The following is a 15250-nucleotide window of genomic DNA, read 5'->3' as shown; positions in this document are numbered from 1 at the left end:
AAGATTCTGCTCGATTGGGCAAAGGCCCACCTAGTCCAGCATCCTGTTCTCACAGTGGCCAGCTAGATGCCTGTGGGAAACCAGCAAGCAGGATTGGAGTACAAGAGCCTTCTCTGACTTCCTGTGCTTTCCAGGAACTAGTATTAAGAAACATTTTTGCCTAGGACCGTGAGGGCAGAGCACAGACATCAGTCTAATCCTCTTTTTCAAGCTATCCAAGTTGTTGGCCATCACTGTCTCCTGTAGGATGGAAGTCCATAGCAGTCTCTCCTATGACTAAGAAGTCAAACTCTCATGTTACTGTGCCACATGTAACTGTAAAAATATTGCAATATCTTAGAACAGGCATCCCCAAACTTGGCCCTCCAGATGTTTTGGGACTACAATTCCCATCAGCCCTGACCATTGGTCCTGTTAGCCAGGGATGATGGGAGTTGTAGTCCCAAAACATCTTGAGGGCCAAGTATGGGGATGCCTGTATCAGAACATAAGAAGAGCCTGCTCATTTGGGCAAAGGCCCACGTAGTCCAGCATCCTGTTCTCACAGTTGTCAACTAAATGCCTGCGGGAAACCAGCAAGCAGGATTTGAGTACAAGAGCCCCCTTTCTTCCTCTGCTTTCAGTCTAATCCTCTTTTTCAAGCTATCCACGTTGTTGGCCATCACTCCTGTAGGATGGAAGTCCATAGAAGTCCATTTAGAGTATTGCTCATATCTTGGGCAATAGAATGAAAGGTGTTTTAGCAGAAAAAATTCATGACAAGCAGGCCGGCTTTCTACGAGGACGTCAGATGAAGGAGAATATAAGGAATATAATTGATATTATTGAATATTTGGAAGTAAGAAATGAGAAAAAAGCGGTCTTAATGTTTATTGATGCCGAAATGGCTTTTGATAATGTTTCATGGGCTTTTATGAAAAAGATAAAAGAAAAAATGAATTTTGGGGAAGCATTTGGGAGAGTAATTGATGCAATTTATTTTTACCAACAGTCTATGCTGATTGTTAATAAGGTTATAAAAGAAAAGTGTAAAATAACGAAGGGGACAAGACAAGGATATCCCCTATCACCATTATTATTTATTTTGGTATTAGAGGCCCTGGTGAGAGAGAAAAAGTGGAGAAATTAATTACAGGAATAACAGTAGAAAATAAAGCATATAAATTAAAAGCTTCTGCAGTTCACCTTGTAATTACAGTAAAGGATCCCATAAATACTCCACCAAAGGTAGTAAAAAAAGATACAGGACTTCGGGCAGGCCGGAGGCTTTAAACTAAACAAGAATAAGACTATGTTTTTGGTAAAAAGCACAATGGAGCAAGGCCAAAAGGATTACAACAGAAAACAGAGTTAGTTATACATAACAAAGTCAAATACTGAGAGATTTGTTTGACAGCTAAGAATATTAATATTTTTAAAGACAATTACAAGAATGAGTGGAAAGAAATAAAAAGAGCTTTAGAGATATGGGGAAGAATGGATTTATCATTTTGGGGAAGAATATCAGTAATAAAAATGAATGTATTGCCAAAAATGTTATTTTTATTCCAATCAGTCCCGGCAATAGGCAACGCAGGATGCTTTGAAAAATGGCAAGGAGATATATCTAGGTTTATTTGGAAAGGGAAGAAACCAAGGATAAAAAATAGATTATTAACAGATGTAAGAGAGAGAGGTGGTTTCACCCTGCCGGATTTGAATCTTTATTATGAAGCATCCTGTATCTGCTAGAACCAGGAATGGATTACATTGGAAAACACAGATACTGTATTTTAGACCTGGAAGGACATGAATTATGGATAGCATGGATATTTATGGTAGGAAAAGGCCTAGGTGCATAGAGCTTCTCAGAATCATACAGTAAGAAAATCAATTTTTAGGGTATGGGAGAAGTATAAAAATTTGTTTGAGTAAAAAACACACTGGTGGCTTTCCCCCTTGGAAGCAATATCTCTGAAAAAAATTGAATATGAGAAGTAATTGGCCGACTTATAGAGAGCTCTTAACTGAAGTTGAAAACCAACTGAAATAAAAAGATTTTGAAGAGATAAGGGAAGCTGTAACTGACTGGTTACAGTACCATCAACTAAACAATATCTTTAAGATAGACATGAAAAAACTATTAAAAGAGTTGTGTCTAGGTGAAAAATTCCAAAAAGGTATAAATGCAATATATGACCAACAGAAAGCAAAAATTATTATTAATGGAGAGTTTGGAGAAGAAATCAACATCTTTAAAGGCACAAGACAAGGATGCCCCTATCCCCAATGCTATTTACAATAGTATTAGAGGTTCTATTACAGAAAATAAGGCAGGACAACCAAATAAGAGGAATAGCAGTTGGTGAAAAAAGATACAAGAGCCTTTGCAGATGATGTTATGATCACAACAGAAAATCCCCTACAATGTACACCTAGAATATTGGAATGCATAAACGAATATGGCAGATTAGCAGGATACAAATTAAACTTTGGGAAAGCAAAATACTAGTGAAAAATATGGAAGAAAAAGATAAAGTGAAATTACAATAAATTACAGGATTGGAAATTAAAAAGAAAATAAGGTATCTTGGAATAAATTTAACAACAAACACTATAGAGAACTATGGGAAAACATGGAATGAAATAAAAAATGACTTGCAAGTATGGGGGAAATTAAATCTTTCCTTACTAGGGAAAATATCGGTAATAAAGATGAACATATTACCAAGGATGATGTTTTTATTTCAAAGTATCTCAATACTAGGAGGAGATAAATGTTTTAATAACTGGAAAAGAGATTTGGCTAAATTCGTATGGTCAGGGAAAAAGCCAAGAATAAAACACAAAATAATGATAGATAAGAAGGAGAGAGGAGGATTTGGTCTCCCAGACATGGAGTTATATCATGATGCGGTGGGTCTGACCTGGCTAAAAGAATGGATCAAATTAGATGACTCGGATGTATTGGATTTAGACAGAGTAGAGACGAGATTTGGATGGCATGCCTATCTAATAGATGAAAAAGTCAAAGTACATAAAGGCTTCCTAGGGCATATAGTCAGAAAGTCTATATATAAAATATGGGAGAAATATAAAAGACTCCTAGAACCGAAAACTCCCTGGTGGGCATCGCCAGCAGAAATTGTCTCAGTGAAAAAATTAAATATGAAATAAAATTGGGTTACCTATAAAACAGTATTAAAGGAAGAAAACGGAGAATTGGAATTAAAGGATTATACAGAAATTAAAGCTCATATTAGTGATTGGTTCCAATATATTCAAATTAAGTATAGATTAGCGAAAGACAAAAAGCTAGGATTTGAAAAAGAAATATCAAAATTTGATAAATATTTAATACAAGAAAAATCAAATAATATATCTAAATTGTATAATCTGACCTTAGAGTGGGAAACAAAGGATGAATTGGTTAAAGCATCAATGATTAAATGGGCGCAAGATATTGGGAAAAATATTATGTTTAAACAATGGGAAAAATTGTGGAAAGAAGATATGAAATTCACGATGTGTTATATACTGAAAGAAAATTACCTCAAAGTACAACATAGATGGTATTTAACACCTGAAAGAATAACAAAAACGAATAAAAATTATAGCGATGTCTGTTGGCGATGCAACACTGGAAAAGGTACTATGATACATATATAGTTGTGATGGGATGATGAGCTGCTTGTGCGTAAAATAGTAGTCCCTCAGAGTTTGTTCAAGCCCACAAACTTCTGTCTGTGACAGAGCCCCTCAGACATGGCTGCTCTAGTCGCTTGCAGATTCCGACAGTGGTTGCTTTCGGAATCGTTTCCAGCATAAAACCTCCTTAACGGAAACACGTCTTCTGGACTCACGGCGTGACAGTTTCCGGCGAGGAGTGGGTCTCCCTATGGGAGGTTCTGATACCTCCCCACTGTTCTCGCTGGACGTGTCCCTGAGCCCTCCCTCTTGCTCACTTTCCCTCAGAGATCCACCTCTCCCTCTGCTGGTTCCTGCTTCAGCTGCTGACTCTCTCCCAGCCTCCGTGAGCCCTTCCACCAGCGACCCATCTCTCCCCCTGCTGGTGCCTGCCTCTGCTGCCGAGTCTCTCCCAGCCTCCGTGAGCCCTTCCACCAGCGACCCATCTCTCCCCCTGCTGGTGCCTGCCTCCGCTGCCGAGTCTCTCCCAGCCTCCGTGAGCCCTTTCACCACCTGTTCCTCCGATGGCAGTTCCCTGACATCCACCTCCCCTCCAGGGCCCCCTTCACCCCCTCCCGTTCCCTCTCCTCTGGGCGGTGAGGAGGTAAAACCCCGAAACGAATCCTCTTCATCTTCAGACGTCTCGAACATTTCCCTCCATCGGTCGCCGTTTCCGGCTCGCTGAATCCTCCTCCTCCTCGGAATCTGTGAACCCCTCCAACTCCTCTTCTTCGTCGGTGGTGGCAAAGTATTCCCTCCGGAACCTCGCTACAGGCTGAGGTTTACGTGGGAACCTCTGATGAAAAGTTTCTATTAAAACCTCGTCATTGACATCCTCTGCCATGACCCAGGTGTTTTCCGACTCCGGTTCCCCTTCCCACATTACCAAATACTCTACTTGATCTCCCTTCCACCTGGAATCGAGGATCTCCGCTACATGGTAGCTGTGTTCCCTTTCCTCCATTGCTGGTCCTCGATTGACCCTCCCTTCTCTGTCCCCTTTATACGGTGACAGCAACGACCTGTGGAAAACTGGATGCAGCTTCATGTGGTTCGGTAACCGGAGTCTGAAAGCCACTGGGTTGACCTGTTGCGTGACTTCAAATGGACCCAATCTTTTGGGTCTTAACTTCTTACAACCCCCTTTGAATGGTAACCCTTGGGTTGACAGCCACACCTGATCCCCCACCCTAATGGTTTCACCTTCTCTTCTGTTTTTGTCTGCCTGCCTCTTATATTCCTCCTTGGCCCTGTCTAAGTTCAGTTGGAGCTGACGATGGATCGCTTCCATTTCTTCTACGAACTGTTCGGCAGCTGGAACGCTCCATCTCTCCCCTTCCCCCCCTGGGAAAGCCCTGGGATGGCACCCGTAATTAGCCAAAAAGGGGCTCATCCCTGTGGACACATTCTCCGCATTGTTGTAGGCAAATTCTGCCAACGCCAGCTTCTCCACCCAATCATTCTCCCTGTCATTGACATAACACCTCAAATATTGCTGGAGGATGCCATTGGCTCTTTCCGCCTGCCCGTTGGTTTCAGGATGCCGGGCAGTTGAAAAATTGACCTCTACATGCAGCAAGCTCATGAGCTTCCTCCAGAACCTGGAAGTAAATTGTTTCCCTCGGTCTGAGACCACCCTCAAGGGGGCGCCATGCAACCTAAACACATTTTCTACAAACAATTTAGCTGTTTCTTCTGCCGTGACAGCATGTGAGCAGGCTATGAAGTGGGCCATTTTGGTTAACAGGTCTACCACAACCATGATGGCTGTTTTCCCTCTGGCCTTTGGCAGATCAGTCATGAAATCTATTGCCACTGCTTCCCATGGTCTTTCAGGTGTGGGTAGCGGTTCTAATAACCCTGCCGGTGCCCGCCTCTCCCCTTTGGCTCGCTGGCATTGGTCACAACCTCTCACATACTCCCGCACATCTTCCCTGACCTTGGGCCACCAAAATTCCCTGGTAACCAGCCACATGGTTTTGTGTTGCCCAAAATGCCCTGCTGTGGGGCTATCGTGCAGCTGCTTGAGTACCTTTCCCCTCAACTCTCCTTCAGGTATATATAACGCTCCCTTGTAATACAACGCCCCGTTTCTCTCCTCAAAACCTCCGGGTCTATCTCCCTCCCTCCTGAGACCCCGAGTTTGTCCTGGGCGTATTCATCATTCTCCGTTCCCTCTACCAGTTCTCTTTGCCCCACCAATGCTGCTCCACACACCCAGCGGTCCTCTGGAATGACATGTCTTTCTTCGGGTGCTCCCTCCCCCTCCAAATATTCAGGTTTGCGTGAGAGAGCGTCCGCCCTAATGTTCTCTGGGCCTGGCACGTAACAAATCTCAAAGTTAAATTTGGAGAACTCCTGAGCCCATCTCAACTGCCGTTGGTTGAGCACTCGTGCCGTTCTCCAATACTCTAGGTTCTTGTGGTCAGTGCACATTTGCACCTTATGTTGTGCGCCAATTAGCAGGTGCCTCCATCTCCGGAAAGCCTCATGAATGGCAAGTAGTTCTCGGTCATACACCGTATAGTTCCTCTCGGATTTGTTCAGCTTTCGCGAAAAAAAGGCACACGGTCTCCACTCTGACTCCTCCTTTCCTGGCTGCAGAAGAAGCACCGCCCCTATGGCTCTGGCTGATGCGTCTGTTTCGACTCTCATCTTTTTTTGTAAATCCACATACAGAAGTTGTTCTTCAGAGGCGAAGGCCCTTTTTAGTTCCTCAAAAGCTCGCTCCGCCTCCTCAGTCCAAACGAATTTCTTCTTACTGCTGAGACAGTCCGTAATGGGCGCCGTCAGGTGGGCAAAGTTTCGGATGAACTTACGATAAAAGTTCCCAAACCCTAGGAACCTCTGCACATCCTTCTTGGTTTTGGGTGTTTTCCATTCCAGCACTGCCTGGACCTTGCCTGGATCCATGGCCAATCCCTTGTCTGACAGGCGGTACCCCAGGAACTCCACCTCCTTGGTATGAAACTGACACTTCTCCAGTTTCACCCACAGCCGGTTGGCTTGCAGCCTGCTCAACACTTCTCTGACGTCTCTCACATGCTGCTCCTCATTTTCAGAATACACCAACACGTCATCTAGGAAGGCCACACAATTCTTGTAAAGCAAAGGCCCCAGTACGTGGTTCATAAACGATTGAAAGCACGCCGAGCCTGCTTGTAAGCCAAAAGGCATAACGAGATATTCAAATGCCCCCAAAGGGGTGAACATGGTGGTTTTCCATTCATCCCCTTTCCTTATACGTATCAGGTTGTATGCCCCCCTTAGGTCCAGCTTTGTAAAAATCTTTCCCTTCCGCACCCTGGTCAAAATGTCGTCAATCCTGGGCATAGGGAAGGCCAATGGTTCAGACACTGCGTTTAACCCCCTAAAGTCACACACAAGTCTAGGCTTGTCCGTGTTTTTTTTATCCACAAAAAACACTGGGCTACCTCCCACCGCTCTGGACTCTCTGATGAAACCTCTCTTCAGGTTCTTGTCAATGAACTCTCTTAGCTCCTGCATTTCTCTGTCTGACATGGCGTACAACTTGCCTACAGGAAGCTGTGCCCCAGGGAGTAAATTGATTTGACAGTCAAAGGGTCTATGCGGGGGTAGTTGGTCAGCTTCCTTCTCGCTGAACACGTCGCTGAGATCTGCGTATTGTGGTGGTACCTTCACTTTCTCCATTACTTCCGTCCCTGCGAGGGTGGCTTGGGCCCCTGCTGAGCCCTTTCCCCCTTTGCAGTGTTCTAAGCAATGTGCTGAACAAAAGGAAACCACTCTCTGATGCCAGCCCACCAGCGGATCATGTAACGCTAGCCAGCTCATCCCCCAAATAATAGGAGCTCCTCCTAAGGTGGCCACATTAAACGCTATCAGTTCGGTGTGCCTTGCCACCTTCATTATCATTGGGACGGTCTGCAAGCTAACTTCTCCTCTCAACAACTCCCTGCCATCGATGGTGGTCACCTGCAGGGGGTTGCTTAAAGGGATAGTCTGTATCTGGTGTTCAGCTGCAAACTCTTTGCTCATGAAATTGCAGGAGCTGCCTGAGTCCAACAGTGCCTTTATCTTTAGGGGGTGTCCATTTTGCAGCTCTAGCGACACTTCTATCACTAGGGCAGGTTTAGGAGGTTCTGGCGTGGGCACTTTCACTGCTCTTTGGCCTGGCTGCTGTGCCTCAACGGTGGCAACCAGGCGTTGGCTTTTACTTGCTCCGGTTTTTCCTCCTCTCTTCCCTCAACAGCTCCCACCATCCCTTGCCATTCCTTCCTCTGGGGGCAGACTCTGGCAAAGTGACCTGGCTGTTGGCAGAGATAGCATTTCCGGGCGCCTTTTCCCTCCTTCTTTTCCCCCTCCCTAGGCTTTGAAACTGCGCGCGCGCGCTGTTCCGATTTCCATCGGCTCTGCCGGCGGGAAAGTTGTCTCTGGAATGTCTGGAATGCAGAACTCCTTCAAACGTTCCCCCTTCCTTCCCTTCCCGCCTCTCCAAAGCTCTCACCTCCTGGCGCGCTCCTATGGTCAGCGCTGATTTGGTCAGCTGATCCATAGAATCTGCCCTGGGACCCCGGGAGAGTTCGTCTTTCACAGCGGAAGCTAGGCCTTCTTCAAATAGCATTTGAATGGGTTGCGCCGATAAGTCCCACCCCAATCTGTGAACCAGCATGGTGAACTCAGTCCAGTACTCACGGACAGATCGGCTCCCCTGCTTGCAAGCCATTAGCTGTCTGCGCACCACTCCCTGCTCAATATCGCTGGAAAACATGAGATCCATTGCACGAAAGAACTTCATGGTTTGCAAAAACCTCGGGATCTGTCATTTAAAATGCTATAAAAACATTATATCAAATGTTTTTGATGTAAACTTGTATTTGTAAAAACCAATAAAAATATTTCAAAAAAAGGGGAAGCCCATAGATTGACTATGCTTCTGTTGATTCATCATTTGCAAACCCAGAAATAGGTGTTCCTGTTTTTGAAGTTTGCCCCGGAAACCGAACGTGCTCCTGAGCTCCATTTTTACTGTTGCGCAGCAAATTTAAGTGCCCCCCATCCTAATTAAGGCTTTTTTTCATTCCGTTTTAGCCTTGAGCAGCTAATTTAAGTCGTCTCCATCGTAATCAAGGTTTTTTTCATCCCATTCGTTCCCTTGGACAGCTAATTTAAGCCCCCCCCCCCAATCAATATTCAAGCCGTTTCTGGTTGCAGTGTTCTGAGGTGACATTTGCAGCTTTAGTTTTTCCTATTTTTTGCATTTTTGTTTGTGTGGCTTTTTCATTTTTGACTGAGGCTTAGTTTTTTGTTTTATGCTTGATTGATTGACTGTGGAAAGGGATAAAAGCTCCCCATTCAAACAATGACTATCAATGCAGGTATGAAAAAATATAAAATTTTAATTTTTATCATCTACAATACTGTCTTATTTATTTTATGGTACAGAACATTGATTATTGCTTTCTTGTTAGATAGTAAAATTCATGTAAAATTGCTGTTTTAGGGGTTGTTTTTAAAAGTCTGGAATGGATTAATCCATTTTGCATTACTTTCTACGGGACAGCACGCCTTGGTTTTGGAACGCTTTGGTTTTGGAAGACTTCCAGAACAGATTAAATTTGAGAACCGAGGTACCACTGTAACTCCTAAGATTTAAAATCCTGGAAGGAGAAAATCTGCCCCCACTACTTTATGAAAGGGATTCAAGAAACAAAGAGCTGCTTTGGAGAAGGCCTCACCCCTTCCTTCTTCCTGTCAGGAACTTCCTTCCATTTGTCTCCTCTCCATCTTTTCCTCTTTCTCCCTCCACCATCCATCTATCCCTGTCCCCATCTCCTCTCCCCTGGAACTCACCAGATTTCTCCAAGGGTCCTGGGAGGGAATGCTCAGAGGTTGTGGGGAGGGATGCAGGAGACAGCCTGACCAGGTCAACCGTCCATCTTCCTCCTTCCATCCTGGCCAGGGTTGCAGGTTCAGTCTCAGCTAGGTTTGCAGGTTGAGCTTCCTGAGGAGTGCAGAAGCCAGAGCAAGTTGCAGCTTCCTGGGAGGGAGAGAAGAAGCAGCCAAGGGAGTCTGAGAGCCCCTGCAGGGATTCTCCTGCCCAAGACATTCTGCTGCCCCTGGAGAAGCCCCAACTGGGCACCCCCTTCCCAAGAGCCCCCACCCATTTTCAAACACCTTTGGCAATTCCTTTCACCTGCCTGTCCCACCTCCCTTCCTAAGGCTGGCATGGTACACACATTTGTGGCCTGAGAGTAGATCCCATGGAACTTAAGAGTTAATCTGCAAAGGACTGCTCTGAATACATGGGTGGCCCTTGCATGGAGAAGAAGGAAGCCCCTTGCTTGCATCTGGACCCCCTGGGAGAGGCCGTGAATCCGCCCACTGCTCCCTCCGCCCTCGCTGCCCCCTCCTCTGCCCTCCTGCCCTGGAAACACCCTTTGCTCATGTTGCTCAGGGCAGAGAGGCAGGAAGAGCCTTCAAACCCATCCCTCCTCTGCTGCCCAGTGAGAGGGGAAGGAGATGCAGCGCCTGGTTCACTTCATGGTTTACTGGGATTGTGAATGAACACGTCCTCCGCCTTCCATGCAGTGGGAGTGGGGGGGGGTAAAAGTGGTGAGGAGACCCCCCCTCCAGTCCTTTTGGGAAACAGGAGCTTTGGTCAGGAGTAAACAACTTAGATGGCAAGTTCACAAGAGAAGCACTTTGGAGCACTGCTTGCTCTTACTATGTGTTTGAACCTAGAGGACAACATATACGTTTACACCACGCAATTCCTTAAAGAGGGCATTTCTTTATATTTGAGGGCCATTTCTACAAAACAGTAGTCTTATGATGGCAGCCCTGTACAGGAAATTTTTCGATGTTTTAAATTTTTTGGTGTTTTTGATGGAAATCGCCCAGTGGCTGAGGCAACACAGTCAGATGGGCAGGGGGCAAGCAATGAATTATTTATTTTTATTTTACTCTTATTCTTATTAGTATTATTCCCTCCTAAGCCCAACCTGTTATGCATGCTGATCAATGACTTTGTCCCAACCCCCCCCCTTGAACGCAAGAGGGCTTCCTATTTTTACAGCTATTCTTCACATTTCTATACTGCCCTTCCTCCAAAGATCACAGGGCAGCTTACAAGAGAAAAACACAGAGATGCATAGCAGAGTAAAAAACAAAAACACCCCCCCCCCAATTCAGTTGTGAAGTCCATAGATTGTTTAATGAGCCAAACCCCTGGGAGAAGAGCAAGGCTTTCGCCTGTTGCCTAAAGATAAGGTCCTCCTCCGAGGGGCCTTCTGCTGGAGTATAGATATTAAAATTAAAGTTAATACTTTTATAAAGGCGATCCTGGCCAGCAATGCCCACCCCTCTCCCCTCTCCTTCCCTGCAACTCCCTTTGCACCAGATCCATGCAGGAGGAAGCTTCTCCCACCCCCCCTCCACTTCAAGGCCACCCGTTTCAGAAAACAGCTCTCTTTCCTCCCTTCTTTCCTCCCCGTCCCGGGGCTTCTCATCCTGGACCCCCTCGCAAAGCCCCTTCCCTCCTTCCCCGCCATTGGCTTTGCACTCACCCGAAATCCTGGGCAGCGGGGGCGGGAATGGGAGCCCCCGCGTGGGAGGCAGGGCGTGAGGGCGCTTAATTAGGAGGCTTGATTAGGAAGAAGCCCCCTCCTCCGCCTCCGCAGGATGCAGCCCCGCTTCCCGCCTCCTTCCCTCCTTCCTTTGCAAGCCCCGATTTTATCTCTGCTGGTGAAGCCGGAAGTGGAAGCAACTCAGAGGAGGAAGGAGACGTTTCTCCCCATGTTCAGCCTCTTGTCTGTTATTTGATAATTGGGGGAAGGAAAACCTTGCAGCACCCAAGCAATGGGGAGACGGGGAGGGAACGTGTGCATAGGGAATAAAAGCTCATTCTTTGCTCCCGCTGGACTGTGCCTGCTTTGGACCCCCGCTTTTGCAAGGCCGTATTGTCCTCAATAGGGACGCGGGTGGCGCTGTGGGTTAAACCCCAGAGCCTAGGGCCTGCCAATCAGAAGGTTGGCTGTTCGAATCCCCGAGAAGGGGTGAGCTCCCATTGCTCTGTCCCTGCTCCTGCCAACCTAGCAGTTCGAAAGCACATCAAACTGCAAGTAGATATATAGGTACCTGTTGTAGACAAAATCTGCCCTTATTCCCTTATGGGGGACACAAGAGCCGTTGTAGAGTCCTTTGCAGGTTCTCCATCAGTTGGAGAAAATAACAGAGGCCAACCAGAGAATATTGAGAAGCAAAGCAGCCAGTAAGCCTGATCTTTATTGAACTGTTGCAACAGGGTGCTCCCCTCACACGCAGGAGAACGGAGGAGGACCCAGAACAAAAGTGTGCCTGCCCTTATATAGCCCTTTTAAATTCCCTGCCCTCAAGACCACCCCTCCATACATCATACATACATCACAGAAAAGGCAGTCTGCAACAGAAATTTGAATATTGTTGCTTTTCCTGTGCTGCTCCAGACATGTGGTCCACATATCTATGTATGTGCTTGGTTGGTACATTTATGAACATTTATTATATATAAGACCTTAAATTTTTTTATTACATACCGCTCCAGCGGGAAGGTAAATGGCGTTTCCGTGCACTGCGCTGGTTCAGAAGCGGCTTAGTCATGCTGGCCACATGACCCGGAAGCTGTACGCAGGCTCCCTCGGCCAGTAAAGTGAGATGAGCGCCGCAACCCCAGAGTCATCCGCAACTGGACCTTATGGTTAGGGGTCCCTTTACCTTTAGTCCTCAATAAACTCTTTACTGCTTCACCAATTTTGTTCAGATGGTGTTTTAAGGAAAGGGGATCAAGGGTCTCAGGACCCACTTCTTATAATGTATGAAGTAGCTTATAGCAAAAAAGCCTAATAACTCTTCTGGGTAACTGAATAAATTATTTTAATAAATATTTAAATGGAGAACATATTTTGCCTTCTCATGTTCATGCAAACATGGTTCTACTCCAATCTCACTTAGTATTAAATTGTGTGTGGACATAGCAGACGCCACAGAGATTTCTCCAAGTGGTTCTTTATAGTAAGCTGGAACTGAACTGAACAGCAAACATCTCAGCCGGCCTGCTTTTATAGGCAGCCGGCTGTCAACACTGTAACAACCACCACCTAGGGTTTCCCGCCTAAATTGACTGATGTGGACCCGAGTGAAAACTATATACACAATACCCCTGGTGGCCAGGATGAGAACCTCATAGTCCCCACTTCCACCTCAGCAAAGAATTTTTTATACAGAAATCTCCTGGACAGAAGTCTCCCTGTTTGCATTACAGGGAAGGCTCAGCCTCTGTCTACCTTATTGCACTCTCAATACACACAATGTCTTTTGCAGTGTCCTGTATTCTCCTCAAAGAAACACTCCAGAGACACAGGAACAGTGACAGGCGGCAGCAGCAGCAGGAGCTAGACAGATTAGCTGGGGATTTTGATCCAGAAAAGGAGCAGACCGGGAAAGGTTAAGCAGAACCCCACCCCCCGGGGTCACCCTTAGGTGTGCTCAGTCTCCACCTGCTTCATGACTCCACCTTGCATGAGAAAGAAGGATGGAGCTCCAGGAAACAGGAAGTGGTCCTTCAACCAGCCAGGACATCTCACCATCACATACAGATCCCGTCTCCTGCTGGGGAGTCAAGATTGGCCCTGGGATGGCAGAGAGAGGAGGGGAAGGGGTCAGGGAGAGAAGGAATGGCAGGGCTCCAGATGCTCCCTTGGACCCCCCCCCCAATCCCTTGACACCAAGGGAGCTCCTCTTCTGGGGCTGAAAGCATTCGCGTGGAGGTTAGTTTTTGTTAGGAGTGCAAGGAAGGGGGGAAAGGAAACGTAAAACACACCCACCCATGGACACACTAAGAACTGAATGAAAATAGGCCTGTCTGAAGGAATAGGTACTGGAGAACATAATGTGGGGTGTAGCTGCAATGCTCACCTGCTTCCCTGGACTGGTCTTTTCTTGGGGTCAGGGAGCTGAGGTAGTCGATCAACATGAAGTTCCCAGGTTACCTTTCCTTCTGGTCAGCTATTCCAGCTCTTGTCTCCCCCCCATTTCTGTCTTCATGGAGGGTCAAAGGCTATGCACTTTGTATAGACGTAACAACAACCAACATCTGGTATCTCCTGGGTGCACTAAGGTGGCCTCCTTCTGCATTGTCAGCAAGTGACAACTGTCATGGAACAATCCCCAGTGTCTCTGCAGAAAATGTTACTGATGGGCTTGTAGGGGCAGGGGAGAAAGGCAGTCTGCTAGGTGGATAGGGTTGTGGGATAGAAATGTCAATAACCAAAGACTGAACTGGAATAAATGTGTAACCTCCCTCAAGATTCTTTGTGGTTGTTTTGTGCTTTCACATTAACTAAATCTGCTGCAAAACAACAACAGAAATGGAAGTGAGCTGGAAGAACCTGAAGAAAAAATAGGATTTTTTAAAAATAAACAATAGACTGGCAAAAATAAGAGAAAGTATAGAAATGCTTAAATGCCCCTATTAATATAAATGAAATAAAAGAAGGAATTGTGACTTCTAAGAATGGTAAAGTCCCTGGTCCAGATGGTATTTCTATAAAGAATTACAAAAAATTGGAAGAGACCATATTACCGATGTTAGAAAAAATAATGAACAAAATTTTAGAAGGAGGACAAGTGCCAGAATCATGGCAAGAGGCCCTAATTACATTGATACTGAAATATGGATACAATTTAGAGTAAATTAAAAATTATAGACCAATCTCATTTCTAAATTCAGATTATAAATTATTTGCAAAAAAATTAGCCAATAAATTGAAAAAGATCCTGGCAAGATTAATAAAGAAAGATCAGTCAGGCTTCCTACGCAGAAGACAAATTTACAGCAACGTAAGGTTGGTAGTAGATACAACAGAATACCTAGAAATGAGACCAGATAAAAAGGCAGCCCTGATCTTGGTGGGTGCGGAGAAAGCATTGGATAATGCTTCAGGGGCATTCATGCAAAAAACTTTGGAAATGATGAGTTTGGGTGAGAAAATATGTAGTGGTATAAAAGCGATTTATAATTCCCAAAAGGTCAGACTAATTATAAATGGTGAAACATCAGAAGCTTTTAATATCTCTAAGGGAACAAGACAGGGCTGCCCTCTTTCTCCTCTCCTCTTTATCACACTTCCGGAAGTGATTCTGAAAGCAACCAGAGAAGACCCTAAAATAGAAGGAATTAAAGTTGGACAAAGGGCCTATAAGGTCAGAGCCTTTTCAGACAATCTAATATTTACAACAGAAAACCCTCTAGAGCAGCGGTTCTCAACCTGTGAGTCCCCAGATGTTGTTGGACTACAACTCCCATCATCCTTGAGCTCTGGCCTTGCTAGCTAGGGGTGAAGGGAGTTGTAGTTCAGCAACATCTGGGGGCCCACAGGTTGAAAAAGGCTGCTAGTAGGATTGTAGTAAGATTGGAAAAAACAAGGCCAAGAATAAAATACAAAACTCAGACTTAAAAGAAAGGGGAGGCTTTTCCCTTCCAGATCTCAAAATTTACTATGAATTAGCTTGTCATACTCGGATTTGGGATTGGATTAAATTGGAGAAAGAAGAGGCAATAGAACTG

The 15250-nt window shown here is 45.5% G+C and overlaps 1 protein-coding gene across 1 annotated transcript in view; it reads right to left on the bottom strand.

Annotated features, from left to right (window-relative positions):
• LOC308580787 (uncharacterized protein) overlaps positions 1-9589 on the bottom strand; it is a 59179-nt gene extending 49590 nt beyond the window's left edge. Inside the window, exon 1 of the mRNA XM_081182959.1 lies at positions 9499-9589. The gene's annotated coding sequence lies outside the window, so the exon portion shown is untranslated. The remainder of the gene's footprint in view (positions 1-9498) is intronic.
• Between the last annotated feature and the right edge of the window lie 5661 nt (positions 9590-15250).

The sequence above is a fragment of the Podarcis bocagei genome (assembly GCF_964188305.1).
Source record: "Podarcis bocagei genome assembly, chromosome: 2".
NCBI lineage: Eukaryota > Metazoa > Chordata > Lepidosauria > Squamata > Lacertidae > Podarcis > Podarcis bocagei.
This window is presented reverse-complemented; position numbering and strand designations above follow the sequence as displayed.